Raw genomic sequence first — 17,941 nt, forward strand, 5'->3', positions numbered from 1 at the left:
CCAGCCACAGTACAGGCTCGCCCTAGTCTGCCAGTGTAGTGCAGACTGTAGTGAATGCGGTCCATACTACACTGTTACACACACCCGGTGGCGATGTGTGTGTGTTTCAGCAGCTAATTAGAGTCAGACAGACTCTCATTGGCTGCTGCGCCCACTGCCGCAGCAGTGGGTGATGGGAGAGACGTCATGACGTCTCTCCCATAGTACCGAGCGGGACCCAGCGGGAGGACGGAGGAGCAGACTGCGGCAGGCACGGCAGGAGCGGGGATTCGGGTAAGTCAAGTCAGTGCTATGTGTGTGTGTGTGTGTGTATGTATGTATGTCTGTCTGTGTGTTTTATGCACTACGGAAGGCACTGTATAAGGGGCAACTCATAGGAGGGATCACTACTGGGGGCCTTCATAAAGGGGACCACTACTGGGGGCACTGTATAAGGGGCACTACTGAGGGCACTGTATAAGGGGCACTACTGGGGGCCTGTATAAGGGGGACCACTACTGAGGGTACTGTATAAAGGGCACTACTGGGGGTTTGCATAATAGGGACCACTACTGGGGACACTGCATACTTGGGGTACTGTATAAGGTGCATTACTGGGGGCCTGCATAAGGGGGACCACTACTGGGGGCACTGCATAGGGGGACTGTATAGGGGGCACTGAATAGGGGGGCACTACTAGAGGCACTGTATAAAAGGCACTACTGGGGCACTGTATAAAGGGCACTGCTACTGGGGACATAGCATAGGGGCACTACTACAGTGGGCATTGCAAGAGGGGCACTACTACTCGGGACATTAAGGTGCATATGGAATGGTAAGGAATGTTCCCAGAGTGACGAGAAAGGGATGTGTGTAATGTTGACATGCCCCAATTATCAGTGGCCACACCCCTTGTGGCACGTGACCATGCCCATTTTTTGACACGTGCGCCGAAGGAGTGCGCACATAGAGGGGGGGGGGACTTCTTACTGTTGTATGCACAGCCAACAATGTTAGACATTAATTACCTGCAGCATCATTCTCCGATGCCTGCACTTGGCTACGGAGCCTTCTTCCTGCTGCTGGTCGCTGTTGCCTAGATGGACCTTAAAGCAAAACATTACCTCTTTTACAATGTGACTTCTTACTGTTGTCTGCAAGGGTAAAGACTTTGTGCAATTATTTACCGCCCATTATTTCCAAATCTGAATCCTGTTGCCTGTGATTTCTTTTTCTGGGGGCAGATTATTTTTTGCTGTTGAAAGATTTTTGAATATTTTACATTATTATGTGTGGGTTTGAAATTTTAAAAATCAGGGTTGATATTATTGCTTGATGCAAAAAAAAATTTCTATAAATACGCATTTTGTTTAATAATCGTCCTTTCTAAATTATTGTCTTTGAAAAAAGGTACATTAGTATAGTTGACCGTGGCAGTGCCGTAAATTCATCCCAGATGCCCGGAGGCAAGTTATAATTTGGTGCCCCCATCACAGCCGCTGACACTGTAATGTAGCACTTCGCATGCAGATACAGCCACCAGGGAGGAGTGATACAGAGAGTTGTGGTTGAGGAGGGCACTGGACATGTCGCACTGACAAATGAAGCTGATAAGGAGAGGCAACACTAATGAGCAGGAACAGGCTATAGATAGACGGAGGCGGCAGCTGATGGTCTGACACGGAGCTCTCCACTAGTTTATGGTGGCTTCTCAGGTGCCATGTATTGGGCGACCGTGACGGTACACTCCGGCCGGGTACATAGCTACAGCCCTAAGTGGGGTGAATATATTGTGGGCAATGGAGGAGGTGCCCCTTCAGTGCTGGAGCCCAACGGCAGGCGCCTCCATTGTCTCCCATAGTTCTGCCCTGGTCTGTGGATAAAATAGGAAATTATAACACATGAATGCATGTTTGCTGACATTTCTAAAGTACACATGAAATTCCTAGCTTAAACATTATCAAGCACAGAAGCTTCACAAAAGTAGGGCAACATACATCTTAGGGTGGAATTCGATCAGAAGGGAAATTAGACAATGTCGCCGTCGTTGGTGAAAAAAATTGACGATTTTTGCCTAAAAAGTGGAAAAAACTTCTGCCTAGGGCAGGTGAAAAAAATTTGAAAAACCCCTATTTTGGGGTAAAAATGGGGATTTCTTTCAGAACCGTTTGGACAGCCCCCCTAATGATACTTTAGCGTAAACAAAAATCGTAAGTTGCGTACTTTGGCGAAAAACGACCACTGAAATTTCAGTTAAATTTTTTTTTTTTCATGACAAATGCATTTAACATATTGGGTCTGGTATTTCGGAGGGCTGTAAGGATGCATGAAGTGTTTTATTCCTTGCACGTGGCTGGCGCAGGTTGTTTTTTAAAACCGCTAAATAATCGCCTGCGCCAGTCATGTGCAATATTTGAAAAGTTGTTTTTAAAACCGGTAAATAATCATCCTGTGCCAGTCATGTGCAATGTTCAAAACACTTGACGCATCCTTATGGCCCTCCGAAATACCAGACCTAATACATTAAACGCATTTGTCACGAGAAAAAAAAACATTTGACCAAAATTTCAGTGGTCTCATTTTAGTATGGGTAAGATTACACCATTCTAATGTGCAAAACACCACGTTGTATAAGCCAGGAACCAACAAAAGCAAAGAACAATGACAAACATAAAAATTGCAAAGATTGAGACGTGAATAACATAAAATGACAAAACATACATTACATTGCAAAGTCAATAGTGCAAAAAAAAACAAAGTGTGCATTGAAAGCCTACCCAGAAACAGCAAAACAAACACTTTACAGTACTTTGACTTAAATTAATGTAGACATAACTACAAAAGTGCCCACAAATAAACCATTATTTTAAAGCTGCACATGTCCACTTACCTGTGTGCTTGGGGGCATCGGTATCCCGGACAATGAGACGCCTGACAACCTCAGGTGGTATCATGGGCTTGACTGCTTCCTCATAGTCCAGGTATTCTGCCTTGTAGGGTGAGCCTCTGCCACTTTCTCTTGCTGCCTGGGCCTCGGTCGCCATCTTGTCTTTCAAACGACATCTGATGTCTGAGAAGCGCTTTTTAATGTTATCCAGAGTGCAGCAAGTAGTCCCCTCGGCGTTGACTGCACTCACAACCGATGCCCAGATGGCATTCTTGCGACGTGCCGATGTGCTTGCAGCCTTACGTCCAAACTGCAGGTGGTGGTATTTCATTACCTACTGAACAAAGGCCATGTTTTCCTCCCAAGTAAACTTGACATTGCGCCCTGTCTGATCTTGCCCCTCTGTCTGGGAGCCTCATCATTGCTACCTGAACTGCTCAATAGGGCTGCTTGAGCAGCAACCTCCTCGACCTCACTCTCTCCCTGCCTATCCTCTGCCCTGGACATAATCCTAACCACCTCCCTACAGAAGCACTAAACACAGAAAAGGAAATAACAAGCAAACACAAACCTATCCTACTACCCACACACACAAACAACTGACAGGCACAAAACAAAAAAAAAAACAATAGAAACAGAAAACTAAAACAGATAACTCACAAATCAACAAATAAGCACAAAACAACTTCCACACTCCAAGCAACAATCGAATTCACTAGCACCAAATTCTCCTACACCACTAAACACACTCCTCACTGTCCCTCTGCGAAACTCCTAACAACAAAACCCTCAAAGGTGTGTCTGTTTGGTGCATTTTTATATGCTTGGGCAGTGTGTATATGAGATGTGACTGATTCAACAAATCACAGTACTCTGCTACAGAAATGCATGCATTCTTGCTCGTGTTTTTAAAACTCACTTCTGTTCTCATACGTATTGTTGCTTGCACGTGTTTTAAAGAAACATGGACCTTAGCGCACGAGATTGGACTCGTGCGAGTTTGAACCAAAGTTTCACAACAAAACTCGATTACATTCACCATCGGAAAAAACACAATTTGAGAAAACTCGCTCTTAGTAAATGAACGAATTCTGTCGGGGAAACTACTGCGTGTTCGTGAAAACCTGCTCGAATTTAATCTCGACTTAACAAGATTCTTAGTAAATTTACCCCATTATCTTTATTACAAGTAGTACTTTTGTATGTATGAAGGTTTTTGTTTTATATGGAGCAAATTCGGCAAAGTAATACTCTATACCCAGTGGCGTCACTTTGGTTGTTATCACCCAGTGCGGCAACTCATTGTTTCACCCCCCCATGGACCTCCTCCCGTATCAGACCATACAGGATCCTTAGCAATGTTTTTTGTACTAATGTTACTCGTAAATCATAATTCCCGGATATCACTGAATGTAATGGCAATAGTTAGGGGCGGATCCAGAAAAAAATGACAGGGGGATCACCATGATAGGGGGAGGGCATAGACGAAACTAGACATTTGATAATGGGTGGTTCCCAGTTCCAACCCATTACCAGAACTTATGTTACCTTGGAAGTTTGGAACTGTGGCCCTGATTCAGAGCCGGACGCTCTGACAGAGCGCTCGCTATGAATAAGGGCCGGCCTGAGGTGCAGGCAAAGTCTTCATGAACTGAGGTGCAGGCAAATTCTTCATGTGCACGCTCCCGAAAAGGAGGTGTGGCTGACCAGGAGGGGCGGGTCCTCATGACATCCCCAATTCGTCACTCTTGATCTCCACTCCCCATCTTCAAGCACCTTCCCCTGTTACCACCCACAAACGCCACATTCTGTCACTCAAATTAGCAGGCATTCGCTATTTTGCAAGCACACAATTTCCGGCAATGACTGGTTCGCGCACAACCCATACGCATGCGCAGTTGTGCGAACATCGCTCGGAGCGAACGAGCGGCCACTTACGAGCGGCTCTGAATCAGGCCCAATAGCCACGAAGGAGCCAGGGGAGACATAGCTATCAGGCATTTTATAAAAACAACCATCGGAACACCATTGAATTATTTTCATTCGATGGCGGCAAACATAGGTCCACCACTATCCAATGGTAAAAACACTACCATCGGAACAAGTACATTGATGGTTATTAACCATCAGATTCTGATGGTCATCCCTACACTAATCATGCAGGTAGACTCCGGCCACCACTCCTCCACCATGCAATGCTACCATAGCAATGTACCCTGTGTTTAGCTGCAGCCTAGAGAGGGAAGGGTGTATGGGACTAAGCGGGGTCACATCTGAGGCAGACAGAGAGTGAGAGACAGCTTCCAACAAACCCATAAAGATGCCCTGATGCAGTCAGTAGCCAGGAAGGAGCCAGGGGAGGTATAGCTATCAGGAGTTTAATAAAAAACGATGGTGGCAAGCAGCGGACCTCCACAATGAAATGGGAAAAAAATACTACCATTGGGACAAAAACATCGATGGTTAGTAATCATCAGATTCTGATGCCCATCCCTAAGCTGAACCTGCAGGCGAACTCCAGCCACCACTCTTCCACTGTGAAGTGCTCCCTCTCCAGCATGATGTTCCCACTCAGCTACATGCCCTCGGTGGACAGGAGGCACCTCCCATGAAGTCAGTGTTGTTCTCGGACAGGGGCTCTACATCAAGGAAGCTCAACAGGAAGCCAAAGAAATACAGGGTACATTGCGCAAAGAGGATATTGCTCATCGCCGTGTTTGGCATCTGGGGAGGGGTGCGCATGGAGGCTATGGAAATATGCACAAGTGCTCCAGCCCCGGAGTCATGCTGTTGATAATGCTTATGATAGCTGCAATACAAATCTATCATCCATGATCATCTTGCCCTTCCCAGCACATCCCACTGGCCGGGCCCCAGCCAGCTGCAGGTCATCAGCAGTGGGGGTTGTGGTGACACTGATGAGATGCAGGGGGCAGGAGTGAAAAGCAGGCGGTTGTGGTAAGATGCAGAGGCCTGTGGTGTGATGCAGGGGGCTGTGGTAAGAAGCAGGAGTGAGAAGCAAGGGCCTCTGGTGAGATGTAAGGTACTGTGGTGAAATATAGGATGCTGTGGTGACATGCTGGGGACAGTAATGAGAAGCAGGAGGCTGTTGTGAGATGCAGGAGTAAGAAGCAGGAGGCGGTTGTGAGATGCAGGGGACTGTGGTGACATGGTGTAAGTTGTTATGAGATGCAGGGGGCTGTGGTGAGATGAAATTGCTCCCATGCGAAGTCAAGTCAGGTTGCTAGTATTACATAAATGTATTGATTCACATTTTGTGACCGAAGGTCTAGTGCACTGCCCAGAGTGTCTTCTACAGGCTGCAGAGTGAGTGTCCACAGTGCTCCTTGGTCACTCTGCTCTGGCCGCTGCAGTGTGTTGTATTCTGTATATCTCTTTATTTTACAAGCATTGGTGATTGCTATGAAAATAACTTAAAGTAGTTTAGGCTGGTGAATGTGCCAAAGGGAACACCTATGAAACCTTATAAAGAGAACAAGTGAAGATGTTACCCATAGTGACCAATCTAATTCTATCCTTTTATAAAATGTACTATATAAATGATAGGTAGAATCCATTTGGTTGCCATGGGCAACACATCAACTTGCCCTCTTTACAAGTTTGATAAATTTCCCCAAAAAATTATCAGTGGCATGAGAGGTTCCAGTAGAAGAATTGTTCTTTAGCTCAGTACTGGACACATTTTTGCATAACAGAAGAATATTATTAAAAATAATACTGCTATGCATGGGAGAAAAAGGAATTAACATGGGGTGGTGGCCAATGAGTAGGACAGCCACTAGTTACCCCATAAGGAAGTTTTATATTGAATCTTTGAAAATACTAATTTAAAGATCCAAATGCATTTATATGGAACTTATCTGCATTACAACTATTATTACAACACAAAAAATTAAATCTCCAACCTTGCAAAGCATAATATTGCTGTTTGATATACAACAGACAAGTATCTTACTGACTAAAGAATAGCAACATTGCTAGAGGTTATTTCAAAATACTTAAAATAGCTAACTTACATTATAGCAACATTTATTATTGTTCATCTAAGAATAAACTTTGTCTGTCTAGTGAGGAGGCCAACATGGATAAACAGATTATGAACTACGATAAAAACCATTTTTTTTTCGTATTTATTAAACTATTGGTACGTTTTGCTTGGAGGATTGGTCGATTGTGGGAAAGAGGCACACTGTTTTCTAATTAAAGTTCAATATAGTTAATAAATGTTAAACCCCTAGTCTGTGCACGTTAGCTATGTCTCTGTAGTCAGTGCTGCAGGCCAGCAAACACTGCCTTGAAGTGTAATATGAAATCTTTAAAGGAAAAGTAACTGGAAGCTAAAAATAAAGATATTACTTTGCAGCAGGATATCGGAAAACCTGCGAGATCGTGTGAATGTTAGTCCAAGTTTAATTCATATATTAGGACTGCTTCACTTCATGAAGTCCGACCACAAACATGTATTTTGGGAGTCATCTCTCTAATAAAAATAAAATTATTATATCCATTTCATAATTTGGAGTATCATGATTAAAAAATACAAATTTATATTTACACATTACTGTGACATTACTAGAACTTGATATAACATAAATGTAAATGGTATAATGCTTTGTCTTTGCACTAGATGAGCGATGTGGGTCTAGTGTCCCGAACCCAGAGGAGGAGATGCAGCTGACTTAGGGCCTGATGGAATTGCAGAACCACACACAAGTGGCTCTGCAATTCCGTCCATATCAAATGCCAGTGCCGTAGGAGGTGTCTGTAGGAAATGTACACCTCCTTGCTGCATCTGCAGTCCCAGCGCTGCGACCGAGCGACCATTAGCAAGGATACAGAAAACAGAGAACACATGCCTACTGAAATGAATAAGAATGAAATTCATGGTCCTCACAATTCCATTGACATATCTGGAAATAAAGCCATCAAAAGAAAGATACATCACCCCAGAACAACCAGCAAAGCAGCCTATGGTGCTGACAGGTGGGTAACCTTAAACCCAAAGAGAAATGCTATAAAAAAGATGGTGTGTAATAACTGTGGTGCCAAACTGTGGCATAATGCATACTGAGGGACAAACTTGGTGCAATAGTTCCGCTATATAGATGACATCCTCTCTTTTTGGAAAGGCCCAGAGGAGACTATTCAAAGTTTTTGCTCCTCACTTAATTCCAATCTGTTGAATTTAAGATTTACATTTAATATTAGTAAAAGCACAAGCAATTTCTTAGATCTCAATTTGTATTAGGGATGTGCAGGCTCGGAAAGGTTCGATTTGCACACCGAGTTCGGATTTTTCCCTCCAAAAAACAGGACTCAGAAAGAGGCAAAACACTTTTGTCCAGGAATGATAATGTTTGTCCATGCAAGATGACGTTTTGCCTCTTTCTGAGTCCCGTTTTTTGGAGGGAAAAATCCGAACTCGGCGTGCAAATTCGAACCTTTCCGAGCCTGCACATCCCTAATTTGTATATCAAGGATAATTGCTTACAAACTAAATGTTATCATAAGCCTACATATACGAACAGTTATATTAATCAAGACAGTGATCATCTTGATAGAAGGCTCAATGGAGTCCCAAAAGGTCAATTCATGCGTGTCAAAAGAAATTATAGTGATCTGATTATTTGCACAGAACAAATTGATTCCATGGGAGAAATTTATCACGTGGATATAATAAGGAGCAGATTAACCAAATTAAACAAGAAGTGAACAGTATGGATAGAGACCAATTGCTGATGCCAAAAAAACAAAGATTCCATTAAGAACAATAAATGGTCTTTTATTACAAAGTATGGCAGTCATCACCAAAAAGTAGAACAAGTCTTTAAACATCACTGGCACAGGTTAAAAAAAAGACCATTTGCACCCACTCCCTGTCAGAGCAACTTAAGAAAGTGCACTGATACTCGATTAAACATGTTACTAACTTTTTTGGGAAAACAACGCATAAAAACAACATGGAAAGATAGGAACGTCGAATTGAAATGAGCAAAAAATGAGATGAGATGGATTTTTATTCTAAAGACATTAATACCTGATAGTCTCAACAAAGACTTTGAGCTAATATGGTTCCGTTGCTTTTTTATCAATTTCAACGTTTCGTCTCAATTCTTCGATCATATGCCCATTTTTATCTATTTATATCTTTTGGACTGTTATTTTATGTATATTTATGTATTTATGCATATTAATATTTTTCCCTTGTTTACATATATGGAACTAATATGTGAAAGGAATTGTTTCCAGAGGACACAGATCGCTACAAAACCAGACGTTATGGACCACTTCCTGTTATGGCTAGGCTGGAAGTTAAGCATCACGTCCCTTTCCGGTTTTCGGGGGGAACTCTTAATGCCTCTAAGAAGCCATCTACTATGTTTATTGCACCACTGGGAGGCTTACAAGTGGTTCCTCCTTCCATATGAAACTTGAAATAAACCTTTGGATACTTTAAGTTGCCGGCCTCAAACCAGAAGTGCCAGACAGCACCGTAGCACTTCCTGTTCCTTAGATATTTAAAGCCCTTATGTTATTATACAGAAGCATTGCCTACTGATGAAGAGCTGGACGCTCAAAACGCGTTAAGGCCTGGTAAGTGTTTACCAGTCGACAAGACTTATCAGACACTGTGATGTCTGGATTCCCCTCAGAGCAAAACCAATACTAGACACCTACCTGTTTCTGTTTTTAGACACTCACAGTGACTTGTTTATTATACATTTATTATTATTATTATTACATTTTATTTATAAGGCACCACAAGTGGTCCGCAGTGCCGTACTTATGTCAGTAGTAGGGATGTACAGGGTACACAGAACATTATATTACAATAACCAAAACATAAACAGAGCACAAGTAACAATTAGCACCACAATTCTCAGTACACAATATAATACAGCTGGGAAGGTGAAGGCTGTAATTGAAGTACTAGAGAAGAGGGCTGCGAGAACAGCAGGGAGGGGGACCCTGCTCCTAGGAGCTAACAATCTATCCATCACTCCAGAGTGGAGTGTTTATTTATTTATGTGATTGTTCTTTGTTGTTTCAATGTAGTATTAAAATATATACTGTATACTTTACCATCAGTTGTGACAATATTATGCTATATTGTGTTTTATCTTTCTCTCCATATGCACGAAAAATGATTGGTTGTGATCAAGTGCAGCAAGAGAGTAGTACATTGTTTTTATTCTACTCATCCACAGTTTGGCATAGTAAGAACCGAGTAGGTGTTATAGTGAACTAAAAATAAGATAAATGTGTAAGTGAACAAATGTTACCCTACACTGTAAAGACAAAGCAAGAAAATAAAAAGAAAGTAAGGGGAAATAGAGGGAAAGAAGGGCAGGAAGAGAAGGCAGTAGGAAATGGGAAATCCAAATACTGACTCAAATAGGTACTAGAGCAAATTAAATCTGAGAGCACTGAACATTTACTCTAGGCTGATGTCCCACATCAGGCAAAATTTGGAGGAAAGCGCTATATTCAGGTGACTTTCAATCCCAACCAGTCATACCATGTGGCAATAAAGTCTGTACTATTCACCAACACAGAAGATGCAAAATAGGTTCCCTTGAGAACAGGTGTAACTTTAGGGAAAAGAAAGAAGTCACACTGTGCTAGGTCTGGCAAGTATGGAGGGTGTTCTAGCACTGCAATCTGTTTTTCGGCCAGAAATTGCTTCACAAAGAGAGCTGTGTAGGCTGGTGCGTTGTCCTGATGGAGGATGAAACCATTTTTCCACAACTCTGGCGTATTTCTTTTAATTATTTCCTGCAAAATTGCTAGAACATATTTGTAGTAATGTTGATTCATCATTTGGATGCTGAACACTTTTCTCGATTTTCTCCACATTTTCATTTGTTTTGTTCCGGGACGATCATCATCTTCGACATCCTTAATACTGTCACTAAATCTTTTGTGCCACTCAAACACAAGTGCAGGTGACATACAATCTGCCAGGTAAGCCTCAGCATACGGAAAGATCCGTTGAGCATTTTGTTAAATTTTGCTAAAAATTTTAATTAAACCCGTTGCTCTACTTTTGAACTAAGCATTTTTATGACACACAGGAGTAACACATCTTCAAACACTGGGCCTGATTCAGACCCGGACGCTAAGAAGCGTTCGCTCATAGCTGCCGATGGTTCGCATTGTGCGCATGCGTATGCATCGCAGTGCATGAGCCAGTCACTGCGATCGGGAATCGTGCGCTCGTAGCACAATGACTGAGCGCTACCTTGAGTGACAGATAGCGCCGTTTGTGGGTGGTAACGGGAAGGTGCTTGTGAATGGGGGAGCGGTGGTGCGAACGCTGGAGTGTCAGGGCGTCAAAACGGAGTTTAATGGGTGTGCATAATTAGCAAAGTTGCATAATTGAACACGTCACTTGGTTGTTTTTTAGCCTGAACTGATCACATTGCTTGCGGTGGGGTAGGGGCTACCTCAAGTGCTACGTGCAGCTCTGATGGGTCTCGATGTTACTGATTAATCAGACACTTCCTGGAGATGGCGTGTGCTAAGAGAGAAAGTTGGGCGGCTTTATACTCCTGCGTACGCTCACTGCTGTCGCCCTTTAAAACATAGAGGGCGTCCTTAAGCCAGACAGTGCGATTGTGGGATTTGCATACCCAGCCCCTTTTGGCAGCGAGCGAGCGCAGCTTAACGACCAGGTCTGAATCAGGCCCGCTGTGTGACCCTGGTTGGTTGCTATTGGCAACATCTCCACTAGTCCTCATTAGAAGGTTTGATCCATCTCCTCCTTAGAGTCACTTATCAGATGCGGATAGTAGGAATACATCTGTATTTGATGATCATACAGGCGCAAAAATAATATGGTTTGCACTGTTTAAGGGCATGACCCCAGTTAAGGTAAATCCCATCCATAATATACTTATTTCTTCTAAGTAGCAAATTCCAAATAAGCAGGTATTAATATTTAAATCAAATAGGATATTTCCTTTATATATTTCTAATCATGTATTTATTGAAAGATGAAATGACTGCAATTTACTTCATTCGGCTCGCAAAGGAATCAAATTGTCCTTTATCCTTCAAAATACAGAGTAAGTTCATGTTGTGGGTTATGTAAACATTTTAATTTCTGATCCTTTTAAGGATTTCATGTCTCTTGTCTCAGATTGTGGGAGAAAATTAATTCATCTCGTAAGGCAATCTGCCTAGGATTTCGGAATAGAATGAAAATAAATAATTGTACATAGTATAAAAATGTAGGATATTACATTACATCCATTTCATATCGCTAACAAACATAGTTTTTGGCTGAAGACAGCATTACATAAGGTCCTATGCTGCAGCAATCAAAGGAATTGTAATCAGTTTAATTCAGTTCATCGTCTGTTGTGTTTATCTAACTTCAGTTATTGTTTACTTGTATTAAACAAGAGTCTGGAAATGTATTTGAAGCAGCACAGCATGTGGGCAACTGTAAAAAAAATGGTTTCAGGGTCCTGTGCCCATAGATATTTATAGATCCACTTCATGTAATTAACATATTAAATGACATTAAAGTGTTATTATTAATGATCTTAAGAATATATATATATAACAGTGCTTGAGCAGTTGAATCTGTAGTTAAAGCTATACATACTTTGCAATCTATAACATAGTGGTCTATGTACTAAGCCTTGGAGAGATATAAAGTAAATGGAGATAAAGTACCAACTTATTAGCTCCTGTCATTTTTCAAACACAGACTGCAAAATGACAGGAGATGATCGGTTGGTACTTTATCTCAAGCCACTTTATCTCTCTCCAAGGCTTTAGTCAGATAGGCCCCCTAAATGTATGTTCCATTAGTTGAGCAGTAGAGCAGAAGGGAGGCCCCGCCCCCTCAGAGCTCTCAGCGACTGCCAGGGACTAGAGGAGAGAGGCAGTGTCTGTAATACCCCTTTGAAATCACAATTGCCGGTTCGCATCTGGGATTTGTACACGCTTCGATCCCGGGTACGACTCAACTGAGACCCTTTCAGACTGGCGGCCCGACCTGGCAATATTACCAGGTCGATGATGTCACCCCCGTTGCTGCTGAGCCAGCACTTGTAGATGAGATCATCTCCAAGTGCCAGCTCTCCATATGCAGTGAACAGGACAAGGGTAGCCTTGACCTGGGTTACCTGTTCACACCACACCGCAGGGGCAGAACTATGGGAAACAATGGAGGCGCGTACCGCCGGGCGCCAGCACTGAAGGAGCACCTCCTCTATTGCCCACAATATATTCACCCCACTTAGGGCTGTAAATATGTACCCGGAGTGTACTGTCACGGCTGCCCAATACATGGCACCTCTTCCCGGCACCGGAGAATCTACGATAACCATATACTAGTGGAAGGCTCTGTGTCAGACCATCAGATGCCACTTCTGTCTATCTATAGCCTGCCCCCGCTCATTGATGTCGCTGCTCCTCAGTAGCTTCTCATGCCAGTGTGACTCTGGTGCCCCCCCTCACCCACAACTCCGCGTCTCACTCCTCCCTGGTGGCAGCTCTAGCCGTAGACCTGTGCATATCTTCCAGGAGCTGGATGTCAAGGATGCACCAGAAGGAGCTGTGGTGAGAGGGCATGGGAGGCGGGGTCCTGTGGCACCAGCGACTGAGTCTGGGGTCAGATCTTTGGTGGAGCAACTTCCCGGAATGTGAAGCAGTTGGCAGTAGATTGGGCATATTCTAATTTGTAATTCCGCCACAGTAGCAGTCTTAAAGTACCTTGACTCAAACTCAGGTTCTGATTCAGCAAGGATCGCAGTAGCAAAGACACACGCAAATGGTCGATTCATTCACATTGCGCATGCGTGAACTAGAAATTGTGATGGGAAATGTGTTTGCAGAAGCTACGTAGACCCAGAGCACATTGATTGACAGGAAGTGCCGTTTGTGGGTAGTGATGAGGGCTGGTCGGGCGAACGCAGGCATGCCAGTGCGTCGCAACGCCGTTGAAGGGGCGTGCATAAATTATCCACTGCAGTACCATACGCAGCCTGAGGCCTCATAGCATGCGCTGAAGTTAGTCATTCCTGAGTAAGGTCTGACCTGCCTTAACTGTGCATATGGGTCCAATGCTACTCGATGTTACTGATTATTTTGCTATATTGCCCAGGTATACGGATGTGTGAAGGGGAAGAGGGCGTCCTTATGTTAGGCTGTGATCGCAATGCGATTGCAAACATTTGCATTTCACTCCTAATATTAGTAACAGCGGTGCGTACGTTCTAGCAGAATAGCAATCCTTGCTGAATCAGGCCCTCAGTCCTCAAAGCCCCCTCCATCAGGGGTATCAGGAGGGCTCCCCGCCCCACATCATATGGCTTTCGCCTCCATCTGGAGGACTCTGAGCTTAGCATAGCAGTATATACCTGAAAAGGGGGGACAGCCTGCAAATTTACTTTAGTAAATAGGCCTAATAGAAATAAATTCACATATTCTATATTAGTGTTTTTGTGCGTATATATAGTTAGATATGAGATAGATAGATAGATAGATAGATATGCACCATATTTATTTTCCCTTTTTTTGGGGGGGGGCACCAAATTATAACTTGCCTTCCGGTATCTGGGATGAACTTACGCCACTGCCGCACTCATGTTCAACCCTGCTCATTACCAGAGTTGGCATGCGGGGTCACTCGACACGGGTTATTTCAACTGGTCCCTTTCACACTGCACAGTAACCCGGTTGCTGCACGTTCATGTGCAATAACCCAGGTTATTTGCTGGCAGTGTGGAAGGGATATAAGAGAGCAGTGCGCTCCAACACGGTATCCTGTACCATATCTGCTGGTCAATAGGACCCACAGTCAGCGGGAGGTCCGACCTCCGACCTGATGACGTCACCACCGGTCTGCTGCTCATGTATAGCCTGTGACATTTTTAGTATGTAGAGTGCCACAGTACAGTGCGGTCACACATTACATATCTCCTGAGGTGAAATACCGAAATACCGTAGTTAAACCCCGCAATACCGCTATTCTGCTTACTGCTGTGTTACCACTATTATCTGTTATCCTGTGTGGCCTAACAGTCACATTCTGCCTTACACCTATTGTGATCACCACCCTAATAGGCTTTATCAATACTGTCCCCTTCAAAGCTCTAAGTGGCTGCTCGGGACAGGATGAAAGAGGCCCCGCTCTGCGCTCATAGGCACTGTGGGTGCTGGAGCAGTGAAAGCAGATGGAGGCCTGATCCCTCCTGTCACACGCACTCCAGCCTCCCCCATGGAGAGCAGCAGGAGAGGGACAGAGATGAGAGAGATGCAGGAAGAGATGAGGGAGAGACAGATGGGGAGGGAGAGAGAGACGAGCAATGACAGCAACTCAGTAAAAATGGGACTTTGGTACCTACCGGTAAATCCTTTTCTCTGATTCCACAGGGGACACTGGAGGTGCTTACGCTGGGGTATAGAGGCGTGGATAGCTGGAGCTGGCACTTTAAATAATTTAGAAGTGTGAAGCTCCTCCCCCTCTATGCCCCATCAGCCCTCAGTTTAGAAAATGAAGACCGAGAGGAGATGGAGAACAAGCAGAGTAAAAGGAAGAGAACACACAATAACCAAAACATACAATATACGGAACAACCGAACAGGCAGGCAGAGAGCGCTGAGGTGGGCGTCCAGTGTCCCCTGTGGAATCAGAGAAAAGGATTTACCGGTAGGTACCAAAATCCCATTTTCTCTTTCATCCACTAGGGGACACTGGAGGTGCTTACGCTGGGGACGTTCCAAAGTTTTCCCCACGGGCAGGAGCGCTCTGCGGCACCTGCAGAACAAGACGGCCAACACGATGCTGAATCCGCAAATGTGTCAAATCTGTAAAAATTTACAAACTTGTGAACTGAAGACCAAGTTGCCGCACGACACAATTGTGACGTGGAGGCTCCCCTACCGGCCGACCATGACGCACCCACAGAACGTGTGGAATTAACTGATTGGACGAAGGAGGCCGGCGGTTGGCACTAACATAAGCCTGATGAATAGTCTGCCGAATCCAACGTGCCAAAGTCTGCTTAGACGCTGGTCAACCCCTCTGAACCTCATCACAGAGGACAAAAAGCGACTCAGACTTACGGAGGGAAGCTGTCCTGACAACATAGATGCGGAGAGCTCTAACCACATCCAAGGTAGAACAACCAGAGTCCTCCACCAAAGATGGTACAACAATAGGCTGATTAATATGAAAAGCCGACAATACCTTGGGAAGGAAGACGGCCACCGTCCAGAGTTCCGCCCTATCTGCATGAAACACCAGGTAAGGTGGCCTATAGGACAGAGCACTCAATTCCCAAACTCTACGAGCCGAAGCTAGAGCCAGGAGGACGACCGTCTTTCAAGACAAGTACTTAATATCAACCTCTTCCAAAGGTTCAAACATGGACGACTGAAGAAACAGAAGCACTAAGTTCAAGTCCCTGGGAACTACCGGAGGTACAAAAGGAGGCTGCACGCGCAAGACCCCTTGAAGAAACATCTGCACCTCAGGAATGAGGGCCAAGTTCCATTGGAAAAGGCAGAAACCTGCATCTTTAAAGTTCCAAGACGAAGTCCAGAATCCAAACCCGTCTGAAGAAAAAACAGAAAACCGGGACAACCGAAAATCCTAGATGGAAGATCCCAACTGGAACACCACGAGATATAAGAACGCCAGAAGCAATGATAATGCGCAGCCGAAACTGGTTTCCTGGCGCATAGCATGGTGGGAATAACTGTCTGGGATTCCTCTGCGTTCAGGATATCGGTTTCAAGAGCCACCCCATTAAGCGCAGTTGCACTAAGCTGGGGTGTATGAAAGGACCCTGCTATAGAAGATCTGGGCGCAGAGGAATGGCCCATGGATCGTCTGACAATAGGGACCGAAGGTATGAGAACCAACTTCTCCCTGGCCAGTCCGGAGCCACGAGAATGACAGAGGCTGACTCGTATTTTATCCTCTTTAGCAGTTGAGGAAGAAATGGAATCGGAGGAAAAAGGTAAACGAAGTCGTAGGTCCACGAAACTGTCAGAGCATCTACTGCCTCTGCCTGCGGATGTCGAGTTCTTGACACATAAACCGGGAGCGGACGATTCAATCATGACACCATGAGGACCACCTGAGGACATCCCCATCGACGTATCAGCGCATTGAACACGCCTGGATGAAGCTTCCATTCCCCAAGATGTATATCCTGGTGGCTTAGGTAATCTGTACCCAGTTGACTTCTCGCATGACCATGCGACTCAGAGGCCTTCCTTAGCGGTTGATGTACATGACGGCCGTCGCGATTGAATTCTTATTTCTTCTATCAGAGCATTGTAAATCGCTCTGAGTTCCCACACATTTATGTGCCACCTTTGTTCTAGATGGGACCATTGACCCTGAAAGTGATGATCAAGGACTACTGCTCCTCATCCTTGAAGGCTGGCATCCGTTGTTACGATGATCCAGTTCAACAATCTGAATCTTCGGCCCGCTAAAAGATTGGTGGATTGTGTCCACCCAGAGAAGGGCCACTCTGGTAGCTGGGCTCAGACAGATCTGTCGATGTAGAAGCAGATAAGATCCTGATCCCTGTGTTAGTAGGTCCAGCTGAAACAACCTGCAGTGGAACCGCCCGAACTGTAATGCCTCGAAAGCAGCTACTATCTTCCCCAGGAGACGCCTACAAAGAAGTAGGGAAACCTTCTTTGGTCTGAGGACCAGCTGAACAAACAACCGGATATCCCGGGCTTTGTCTATTGGAAGAAAGATCCTTTGTGATGCCGTATCTGATATGTCAGTAAGGCTGATTTCGCCTTGAGTAACAGGTCGTCCAAATAAGGGATTATGGGCCTGATTCTGACCCGCTGTTGAGCGCTGTTTGCTCGCAAGCGGGTGGATGGTGCCGAAGTGCGCATGCGCATGACGGCAGGAGCTCCGTCATGCGCATGCGCGAGACCCGGCGAGCGACGAGGAAGCCGCCGCTCGGGGTCTCGCACCAAAGGGGGCGTGCTGTCGATGGTGAGTGACAGCACGCCCCCTTTGGTGGGCGTGCCTGGGGCGTGACTGCCAGATGGAGGCGTTCC

This window comes from Taudactylus pleione, unplaced genomic scaffold, assembly GCF_031769625.1.
Source record: "Taudactylus pleione unplaced genomic scaffold, aTauple2 ptg000842l, whole genome shotgun sequence".
Classification (NCBI taxonomy): domain Eukaryota; kingdom Metazoa; phylum Chordata; class Amphibia; order Anura; family Myobatrachidae; genus Taudactylus; species Taudactylus pleione.